At 48.0% G+C, this 11,905-nt stretch overlaps 1 pseudogene; it reads right to left on the bottom strand.

Moving 5' to 3' along the window:
* LOC107112054 overlaps positions 1–5,281 on the bottom strand; it is a 17,830-nt pseudogene extending 12,549 nt beyond the window's left edge.
* Between the last annotated feature and the right edge of the window lie 6,624 nt (positions 5,282–11,905).

Genomic DNA, 11,905 nt, shown 5'->3' with positions numbered 1-11,905 from the left:
TGCCTACACTGTGCAGCAGAAAAAGATGACAGAGACAGCTGACAAGGTAGATGATATTGCAAAGAAATGTTTGGCATCAACGGAAGAGATACAGAAAGTTAAGAAAAAGGTCAATAAAGTGGAAAAGTACCAAGAAAGACAGGATAACAAACTGCTATTGCTTCAAATGGAGAAAGCAAACTTGACTCTTCGATTCCAGGGTTTGAAGGAAGAAGAAAAAGAGGACCTCAGAGACATTTTGGCAACAGCCTTAGCACCACTGATTGGCAACGAAGCGGGAAAAATAAAAGAAGAGATGGATTTGGCTTATAGAGCCAAAAAAATAAAGAAAATAAGAAAAAATAAAAAAATAAAAAATAAAAAAATAAAAAAATAAGAAAATAAAGAAAAATAAGTTGCCAGCAGAAGTGGTAGTGAAATTTACAAAACAACGTCTCAGAGATCAGATTTTAAAGGCAGTATCAGCAACACCCTTGAAAATTGGAGATCAATCGATCAGGATTTTGAAAGATGTTCCATTTGAAATCAGAATGAAAAGAAAGGAATATAAAGGACTGACCACGTTCTTACAAAGTCATCAAGTCAATTACAGATGGTTGGTGCCCGAATGATTGGTATTTTAAGTTTAAAGACAGAAGAGAAAAGATAGACTCTATCTTTAAGGCTCAAGACTTTTTGAAGAGGCACGCCAGTACAGAAGAAGAGGCAGAGCTTGCCAAGTGGATGTCGGGAACCAGCGGAGAAGACAGCAGTTCGGAGGGAGAGGTGAAGGATGAGGAAGTTAAAGGAGCGACTGGCCCAAAATACAACCTAAGGGACAAGAAAGGGAAAGATCCCAAAGTTTAAAGACTATTTCGGATAATGCTTTAAAAGTAATACTAACCCCAAAAGAACATTATTAACATGCTAACTGCTGTTTTGAAAAAGAGAGAAGAAAAGAAGATCATCTAACTACGGAAGGAACTATTGACTTTAACTTTAATTTTAAAGGATTAATATACTATACTTTATCCCTCTATAGACCCTCCCTAACTTTCTGAATTGTAAAAGCAAAACTTCTCTCCTTTTTAGGAGAGGGAAATAAAAAAAAAAACATGTGAAAGAAAATCACATGACTCTCCAGAATTTTGTACTCCTGCTACCCTGCCCTTCCCTGCAGCCCATCGCAGTACGCGGCATCAAACAGACAGATCAATAGAAGATAGATTCATGTGTTTATCTGGGTGGCAAATGATAGGTCGCAACTTGTGAATCTCCAGAATTACAACTGATCTCACGGTTGCCAACTCTGGGTTGAGACATCTCTAGAGATTTGGGGGTGGCTCCTGGGGAGGGCGTGATTTAGGGAGGGGAGGGATCTCTAATGCTATAGAGTCTATCCTCCAGAGCAGTCATTTTCTCCGGGGGAACTGATTTCTGTCGTCTGGAGATCAGTTGTAATACTGGAGGTTGGTAACACTAGCTGATCTCCAGATGACAGAGGTCATTTCCCCTGGAGCAAAGGGCAGCATTTTTGGGGGGGGTAGACTCTTTGGTACATCACAGATTCTACGTGAAATCCCTCCCCAATCTCTCCTCTCCATAGGCACCACCCTCAAATCTCCAGGAATTTTCCAGCCTGGCCGGAGATGGCAAGCCTAGAACTGGGCCTTCCCATCTGTGGTACCTTGACTGTAGGTTTCGCTTCTGTCAACAGTTCATCCACTGCTTTTTTGGTTTACCCAGATCTTTTATTAGAATCCCCCCATTACCACCTTGCTTGGCTTTGTCTGATTAATGGACCTTTTCTTTGCTAATGTTACGCCTGTGCTGGTTTTTAATGTTGATTTGAAGCTGTTTTCTGATTTCAGACTGTGCTAGTGCTTTTAAAGTAACTCTGGGTTTTGTGACTAAATTCAGTTTTGAAACTATTGCTGGTAACTAACTCGAGAATTACATACAAATAGAACCAAGTTTGAGCCCAGTGGCACCTTTAAGACTAACAAATTTAATTATGGGTATAGCCTTTCGTGTGCGTGCACACTTCTTCAGATACAGAAGGGGACAGCAAGAAGACAGAAGACAGATTATGTTACTTTAAGACACTGGAATCATAGTGAATTTGAAAAACCTTCTCTGCAGTGCAGTAGATTTCCTCCTTCTTGCTGCAGTCCACTATGAAGGCATGAGCCCTGGCTCCCAGTCTTCTGCATTCTGCAGCTGTCTCTTCAATGTCATGCTGCAAATGGAAAGGGATAATTAACAGGATCATATGGTTCCTGGCCCAAGGAAAGAAAGACTATGGCCCCGGTCACACGGGCCAGAAAATGCGGGGGGGGGAGCATGGCTGTTTGCCCCAGAGCAAAGTAATGAACAGCAGCCCGATCACATGTCCCGTCAAGGTCCCGTGGTTAGGCCGTTAGGTGCCGATCACATGGCTATTCTGCAAAGAAGCTGCGCGGCGCGATCACACCAGCAATCACTAGGTGCCGCTTCCATGGAAAACGGGATTTTCCCCCACACTGACGTTTGCGCATGCGCATGATCGTTTGTGCACATCTTGTGGAGACTTACCAAAACAAAATCCAGTGTGCAATGGGACATGGACGGGCACTGGATGCCATGGGATTCAAGCAGAAACGCAATCAGACGCCCGCCCTTGCCCCGCGTTTTTCGGAAACTAGTACATTCATACATGGTAGATTTTTACTCCACATCTTTGGCAAGAAGCCACGGATTAGCCACGGGTGTACTATGCTTCCCAGATGTTGTGATGTGATCGCACACCAAAAATCCGCCCATCATCCGTGTCTTTAATGCGGCATCCTCTCCGTGTGAACAGGACCTATGTTTGCATTTGCAAAGGCGCAATTTGCTGCAACAGGCAATTTGCTCCATGTTGTGTCTCTATTTGCTCAGACCTTTCTCCTTCCCCTTTCCTCCTTGTGCAAAGTATGGCTAAGGATTCTCAGACTGGAACAGCTTCTGTTCCCCATGACCTATGAATGCAGGCCCCGGGTAAATCAGAGTTTGTTTACTTCCTGCAGAAGTACGTATGTCTTATCAAGTCACAACGACTTATGACAACCTCAGAAAGGGGCTTTCAAGGCAAGTAAGAAACAGAGGTGGTTTGCCATTGCCTTCCCCTGCAAAGTCTTCCTTGGTGGTCTCCCTTCCAAGTACCAACCCTACTTAGCTTCAGATGTAATGAAATCGGGCTATACCATTTTGCCTCCCACCCCACTCTATTATAACAAGAGGGGAAATAGGCCCCTCCATTTGGAAGACTGACAGCCTTGATGGGGAACCAAGCGTACAGATCTTTTTTGTTTGTTTCTTTAAAATGTTTAGACCCCCACCTCTCTGCAAATTGTAACTAAGTCAGCTCGGTGTCAAGTTACTGCCAATTTATGGCAAGCCCAACAAGGAGTTTTCAAGGCAAGTGAAAAGTAGAGGTGGTTTGCAATTTCCTTCCCCTGCAGAGTCTTCCTTGGTGGTGTCTCATCCAAGGACAGACTCTATTCAGCTTCCAAGATCTGATGAGATCAGGATATATCATGTGGCCGTCCCTCCTTGTTTATTCCCTACAAACAAGCATTCTATTCCAGACTGAACCATGGTTTAGACTACTAGGGCTGGATCCGGATTTAGGGTTGACAGACAGTCGCTGCCAACTGATGAGAGAGGAACATAATTGGCACGAACATAATTGGCATTGCACCAATGCCACAACATCACTTCCAGCACAAACCATAGAGTTCTGGATGAATTCTAGAGTGCCACTCCAACATGGTGATGTCACTTGGTTCACACTTGAAATGATGTAATGATGTCGGCATGACATCATGTCCCCCCCCCAATTTGCTCCCACTGCTGAATGGAGAAGCAATGGGGCCCAGCAGTGCCAAGCAGGAGGTCTCCAGCCAAAGGAGGATCAGGCACTCCTCTCCACACTGCATTTTTCCAAGCCCTCCATCAGTGGAACAGAATTTTTCTGCTTCCCTCATCCTGCTGCAGCTCATTGATCTCCCAAAATGCTGCACATTTGGAACAGGGGACCCTCAGGAATGGTGTTAGCCAAATTGCGAATTGCCTTATTCCTTATCAAGCTTGGGGAATTGTGATATAAAAAAGAAATTGGCAAATAGCACAGGAACATAACCTGTGTATACCAGAGTCAGAATTCCCAGAGCCTGTGAATAGACAAGGAGACCAGGTTGATGTGATAATTGGTCTTTTACTTAATAATTATCAAGCATACAAAAATGGCTAGCACACATACACTCAGTACAGATCTAGGAAGAATTAGGCAGGAAAGGAAAGCGACTTTCGCATTAGCAGGGCTATCGTTGGTGGGTGATACGTTACCTGTCCAGCGAGATGAGTAGACCGTGCAGCGAAAAGGGAGGGAAAAGAGGGGGGGAGTGGATTGTGAGCCAGCCAGAAACACACATGGAGTGGTCCCAAACTATCAGGGATGGAACCTGAAAGGTGGGGTGGGGGTGAGAGTTCCAAGAGAGTGAGAGAGAGTCTCTCTTAAGTAGCCAATTTGTGACCTGAAGCAAGAGCCCTGAAGAATTTGCCCTGAAGAAGATCATAGAAACAGGTTTCGAGCCACCCCACTGGTGGGAAGCCGTATATGTGCTATTAATAGAAGTGGAGAAATTATGTGGCTTTGACTGCCGAGTGGAGGGATTGCCACATAGAACTTTGAATGGATGAAGAACTTGACAATTAGAATTTCAGAGCAACTATATGGACAGTTATTTGACCTAAGCACTTTGTTCGTTATGGAGGAATTATACATATTGTGAAAATCTATTAATGTTAAAAATCTTCATAGTAAATGCATAAAATTTTTCATAAAATAACATCTTAGCAATTATATCACGATTGTTTGTATAGTTTGTATTGGTTGTTCAGCTTCTCCCGTGATCTCTCATAATTTATATCAACTGGCAGGAATATGGAGGGGGGGATGTGGACAGGCGCCATTGGCTGCTGGTACTATATTACTTTGAGGGAAACCCCAAAAGTGACATCATCCACTCTAGGAATCTCCAGAAACTCTATGGTTTTATCTTATTCCTACCTTATTGATATCCCAGAGAACTAATTTGCAGCAACGCTTTGCAAATTCATAAGCCGTGGCTCTCCCAAGTCCGTGGCCAGCTCCGGTGATCAGGACAATCTCTCCAGTGACAGACTTCCTCTTCGCAAGCACGAAAAGCTTAATAAATGCCTCCAGGTAGGAATAAAGGACGATCAATAAAAACAAGGGGATCTCAAGTAAGAGATGCATTTTTCTCCACAGATGTCATGCACGGTGACTGATCCTCAGCTGTTTGCAATATCCAGAAACTATTCGCCTGCTGTTTATTCAACAAAGACTGAAGCCTAAACTAAGCCCCACCCAATGGTGGCTTCTTGCACATTCCTTATCTCTTCTTATGCACACATTTTTGCTCATGTGAACTGCTCGTGCATACCCCCACTGACCTTTCACATAGATTGTGGCACTGTTCTTCACACACTAAGAATCACTGGCTGAATCTTCTGCACTTCTTCAACTGCATAGCAGAAGGCTCTATCAGCCCCCAAGTATACTATATAGATTTGTTCCTTAATAGCCCGCCCACTGCTGATTTAAGACCCAAGAAGTTAGTGATTCTTTTAGATAAACATACAGTGGGAAAATATAATTGTCCTATAGTATATTAGCAAAACCTCAAAATGTGTCTCAGCAGCTGCAGGTCATGAATCAGCAGTATTGGCCCAACATCAATTCTCATGCACCTGCATCCATATGCTTGCATATTGGAGACATGTTGCATTTACCTCCGGCTCAGAGATTTATCACTTAGAGACTTGGAATTGAACCCTGAAGGATTACAATGTCAGCAATTAATACTAACATATTATTAACAAGACATTTGTCCCAAAGTCCAAATCAATTATTTACTAGGAACAGACACCAAAAATGATTTACTAGGGACAGACACCAGAAAACAGGGACTACCCCTGAGAGACAGGAAGCATTTGTCAGGGATATCAGCTGTTATAAGGAGCCACTTTGGAATCGTGGTTAGTATGTGAGACGAGGATTGGAGAGACCCAGTATATTTAAATAAAATATAATGTAATCAATTCTCCTGTCCTACGAAGGCCCAGTTGTTTAAATACTGTGGTAACACTGCATTTCTTGATGCAGATAGAAATGCATATCCTCGGTCACCGTGTGGGTGGGGTCACTCACCCTCCCCTCTCATTACTAACAGTGTATTACTTGTGGCTTGTGATTATTTTTGGCTAGGAGCTGTGGACTGCCTTCTGGGAAGAGCCACAGTATTTGCCAACAACTTTCAAATCACACGTGAGCACACATATGAAGCTGCCTTTTACTGAACCAGACCATTGGTCCATCAAGGCCAAATTATCAGGGAGGGGGCTTAGATGTAAAAGGCCCTTCAGTTGACTCCCGCCAGATATGGCTTTTGCATGATAAACGGAGGAGTTGCTTTTGCATTCCTTTCATACTCTCAGCATCACGCACTGTCATTTTGATATTAGTTTGATCCAGAATCCATTTTTCATTGTTAGTATAAGGGTCAAAATGGTAGTTCTCTGTGAGGGAGAGTCCTGGGGCATCATTTGTGACTAGAGTTGCCAGGTCCCTTACCTCTGCTGGTGGGGGGGGGCTTTGGGGGTGTTCTGCGATGTTGGGGGATGCGGTTAATACATAACACCCCTCTCCTCAAGGTTCAGAACTACCCTAAATGACATAGTCCTTGAGGTAGGCTGGTCTCCGCTGCTCTCGGGTTGAGCGGCGCAATCCGGAGCTGTTCCAGACAGTGCTGCTGCTGTGTCAGGGGAATGTGTTGGCACCTGCTCACCCCAGGGCTCATGCGTGCTGTCCAGTACCAAGGCCTCACCGCTGTCCTCTGCGGGTGGTACGCTTGGCCCTGGTTGAGCTGGAGGGGGGGCGAGTTGTCTTCTGAGTTTCTGGGCTCCTGGCTTGTAAACTCGTCCTAACTGTCCTCGGCCACTACCGGATCCATGGGGAGGAGCTGGCATCGTAGCTGGTCAATGTCTCCCCTCAGCAGCTGCCTGTCCTCCACGGAGACCTCGTAAGACAGGGGGCCTGTAATGCGGACCACCCTGGCCAGAATCCATGCCGGGCCCCGCGAGAAGTTCTTGGCATAGACAGGGTCACCTGGAAAGAACCCGTGTGGAGCTTCTTGGCTGCCTGGTGCTACGCTGTGTTTCGGGGCCCTGTCGGGGTGAAGCTGGTCCAACCTGGTCATGAGGCATCTTCCCATGAGGAGGTCGGCGGGGCTGCGCCCAGTGGCTGTGTGGGGAGTTATTCGTTGGTTGAAGATTATTCATTGGTTGAAGAGGAAGGCGTTGAGCCAGTGGTCCCAGTCACCCGGCCCCATTCGGCACAGGGACTCCTTTGCTGTTCAGACCATGCGTTCGGCCTGACCATTGGTTGTGAGGTGAAAAGGCATGGAACAGATGTGCTGAATGCCATAGTAATTCACAAACTCCTGGAGCTCCCCAGAGGTGAAAGGCATCCCGTTGTCCGTTACTAAGGTGTCTGGAATGCCGTGCGTGCTGAAAATCCACCTAGAGGGTGGAACAAGATGAGGTGGAGGGGATCAGGACCACTTCCAGCCACGTGGTGTAGGAGTCCACCGATATGAAGATTTGCCCCTGGAAGGGGCCAGAGAAGTCCTGATGTAGACAGGTCCATGGCTTGTGAGAGGACTCCCATGGATGTACCAGGGCTCTTGGGGGCTCCGGTTGGGACTCTTGGCACATCTGGTAGCTTTTTACCCAGTCCTCTATCTCACCATCCATTCCCGGCCACCAGACATAGCTCCGGGCCAAGGCTTTCATGCGCACGATCCCGGGGTGTGTTTCATGAAGGGCAATCAATACTCGTTTACGGAGTGGAGCGGGAATGACCACCCGGCTGCCCCAGAACAGGCAACCCTTGTGGGATGATAGCTCATCCCGGCGCGAGGAAAATGCAGCAAAATCTGGGCCCGCTGGACCTGTGGGCCACCCCCTCCCCACCCAGTCCAGGACCTGGGAGAGGATGTGGTCCTGGGCAGTGTGGCAGGCAACCTCAGTCACCTGGACGGGATGGTCGGGCAGGTCCTCCAGCAGGGTGATCTGATGCATGGGAGCCAGGTCCAGGTCTGTGGATGGCAGCAGCAAGCAGCTGAGAGTGTCTGCATGGCCCATCACCTTGCCGGGGCGGTGGACAAGCGCATACTGGCAGCCAGCAAAGAAAATGGACCAGCGGAGCACACGGGGTGAGACCATGTGGAGGGGGTCTGACAGTTCGGGGCCAGCAAACCCAAAAGGGGTTTGTGGTCCATGACCACTGTGAAGGGGCGGCCGTAGAGGTAATCATGGATTTTTTTTAACCCCCACCATGATTGCCAGGGCCTCCTTGTCTATTTGTGCATAGTTGCACTCGGCTGAAGACAAGGTACGGGAATAATAGGGCACCTCCCGGCCGTCTGGCAGCTGGTGCTCCACGACTGCTCCCACTGCATAGGGAGATGCATCACACACCGGGACCATGGGAAGGGACTTGTCAAAATGGGCCAGGACCGCATTGGAAGTTAACAGCTCTTTGACGGCCCTGAAGGCGGCCGTGTGCTTGGGGCCTCAGGCCCACAGAGCCATCTTGTTCAGGAGACGGTGTAGGGGCTCAGCTACGGTGGCTTTGTGGGGCAGGAACAAATGATAAAAGTTAAGCAGCCCCAGAAACGCTTGGAGTTCGGTTTTGGAGGATGGAGTAGATGCTTGCATGATTGTGCGGATCTTGTCGGCCGTGGGATGGATGCCCTGTGCGTCGACTGTGAAGTCCAGGAACTCTACCCTTGGCACTCCCAGGATGCACTTCTCCCTCTTTACCTTCAGGCCGGCATCGTTGAAGTGCTGTAACACTGCCCACAGTCTTTCGGCAAAGGTCGTGGTGATCTCATCTATGGGGAGCTGCTGTTAGGCCTAAGCCAAGTCCACCTTGTCAAAGATTTTTGCGCCCGCCAGGGAAGCTAGTACATGGCTGACAACCAGTTTGGGATAGGCATGGTCCTGCAGTGCTTTGTTAATCATGCACATATAATCTGCACATATGCGGACATCCCCGTTGGGTTTGACTGGGGTGACTAGGCGTCTCCCACCGGGCGTGCGGTATGGGTTCTAGGACGCCCTGGACCACCAGGGGGTCCATTTCTAAGTCTATTTTGGGCCGCAATGCAAACGGGGCACAGCTGGCCTTCATGCGGATGGGGCGCACCGCGGGATCGAGGTCTAGGGAGACTGGAGGTCTGGTGTAGCACCCAAGTGTCCCATCGAACACAGCTGGGAACTTGTCGCTGTTGAGAATTGAGACTAATCTTTGCTTTATTCGCTGCCAACACCACATGAACTGTGCATACATACACCCATAGGCTCAAGGAATGCTGTACAAGTCACTTGTTGTGAGATACACATAGATAGTGACCTGCTCTAAGCCTTACGTGTTAATGAGGTTTCAAATACACAGCTGCTGCCTGAGGGGAAGAAGAAGCACATCGCCATTGTTGCCAGCCAAACAACAACTTGTTTGAAATCAGCCTCCATTGATGAACTGTTGAAAGCACATGTATACACATTTCTGCTCTACATCTGAATGGCCATTTCCTGTCAGATGGGCTTTGATTACCTGGGAACGGGCAAGATTCATCTGCACTTCAATGGGCATCCTAGCACCAAGCCTCACCAGATGCCATCTCTTGAGTTAGAGTCTAGAGTTTCAATATTGGCCAAACCCCTAGGTAGCTGCCCCTTCACTACACGCATCCAATAGCTGTAGGGATGGGACGGACTTACAGGTAGGTGGGTTTACAGACTGGCATAGATGCCACCCACTAAAGGATTCACTTATAAAAGGTGAGGTCCAGCTGCTTAGCTTTTGCTAGCCGCCTACCCCCACCTACGCCCTCTGTCTGCTTGAAACCCCTCTCAAGCCCAGCTTCCTATCCAAAAATCCTTTGTTCCTACTTGATCTCTTGGTCTGCAGCCATGAGGTCCACACATGCTGGCTGGTTATAAGCTGTGTGTTAAATCTCCCTAGTATATTTTCTGACCCCTGCATTCTTCATTGAGACGGACAAGCTTCAGGACAGATAAGTATTGTCACCCATTGCCCTACCTGTGAATTCTGTAGTAACTATTGTAATTCTGTATTTCTGAGGAACTTGATTGATTGTATGTGTGAATCTGATTTTGTGTGTATGTGATTTTATATATTCTTAATTAAAAGACAAATTGTTTTGGAACACACCAGTCTCGTCTCTCTCTCTCACTGGTAAAAACCTTGGGGTGGATTGGACTTCAGTATACAAAGGCAGGAACCCATATAAATTTAGTTTGCCAGCTGTTGTAGATAAAGCAGTTCAGCTAACAGATTAATTGGAGGCACGGACGGGGTCTGCCCCGTGTGCACGAGAATTCAGCGAGTCAACACGCCCCCTTCTTGTGCGCACGGACATAGGAGAATAGTCCACTCCAGGACCAGTGAAAGACTGTGTGAGAGGTTTCCGTCTGCTCTTTAGAGAACACTCTATCGTGGGAGGGTTTCCTTTGTCTCTTTCCGTCTGTGATCCTTGAAGCAGCCCCACGCCACGCTTCCGATCTATGTGGGTGGGAGCCGAGAATGAAACGAATGAAGAAGAGTGATAGGAAAGCCCCAGTTTTGCACCAAGCACGACATACACACACATGCACATACACCCCACCTTTCTTTTTGAGCACAGCATCGCTCTCTGTCGGCTTCGTAAGAGAAGCGACATCATGGTAAGAGGTACCCACGTCAGGCACATTGTCTGCAAAAGCTCCAAGGAATGAATTAGAGGTAATCTCGATTGAGAGTGCGACGCCCAAACCTCAGCACTGGTTGGTGGTGACCCAGTTAGAGAAGTGTGGACTTGATCACCCGCACACTCAAAACCTGCTAAAAATAGGTTCCAGACGCGCCTTAGGTGTCAAGCTTTGGCCGGCATCCTAAACTAATAGGCGGACAGGACATAGAGGATCCCTCCGACCTAAACTAAAGGCTCAGGACGATTGCCTTGGCGAAAATCAGACGTAGAAGATCGCTTTCGGCCAGAAGCCGGGTTCCAGACGCGTCCTGGGTGGGAGAGGACGTCCCACCCTAAACTCAGGCAAAAAGTGCCTTGGCGAAAGTTAGACACAGAAGATCGCTTTCGGCCTAAAATTCGGGTTAATAAAAAGAAAAGCCCTGGCAGAGAGGACGCAGATGATCCCTCTGGCCGAAACTTTTAAGGTTCCGGACCTTGCTTTGGCAGAAAGTGGACGCAGAGGATAGCTTTCAGCCTAAGCTAAAGGTTCAAGACGAGCCAAGATTCGGGTGCACGAGAGAGGGAGAGTCCCCCCCCCATTTCTAAACCATAAATAGGGTTTATAGGTTGGCCCTGGAACGGTGGATCGAAGTATCCCGTTCCCGAAACCTTTCCCTTTCTGGTGATCTATGTCACCAAGAAACGGAGCCTGCACTTCGCGAGTAGGTCACGCAGCTGTTGCACCCCTGATCGCGAATTGTAAGGTGCGCGCGAGTGAGTCTGAGAGGACTTGGAAGCAGGGATCGAGGATGGAGGCCCTGGGGAGGATGTTCTCCCACGGCGCATCCGCCCCTTATCCATCTGCCAACATCGATCCGCTTGCGTTGGAAGACCACCCCCGATTGTGGGACTTTTTCCCGTTCGGAGACTCCCTCCTCCTTCTTCTGGAGGCGGCGGCGAGGGGCCTCTTCTTGCCTCCTCCAGCCCACAGAGCTTTGGCGCTGGTCGGAGGCGGCGGCGGGGGGTCTTCTTGTGTCCTCCAGCCCGCAGCGCTCTGGCGCTGG

Source organism: Gekko japonicus, unplaced genomic scaffold (genome assembly GCF_001447785.1).
Source record: "Gekko japonicus isolate JY-2015 unplaced genomic scaffold, Gekko_japonicus_V1.1 scaffold4121, whole genome shotgun sequence".
Taxonomy (NCBI): domain Eukaryota; kingdom Metazoa; phylum Chordata; class Lepidosauria; order Squamata; family Gekkonidae; genus Gekko; species Gekko japonicus.
The sequence above is the reverse complement of the archived record's forward strand: the minus strand, read 5'-3'. Positions and strand labels throughout refer to the sequence as shown.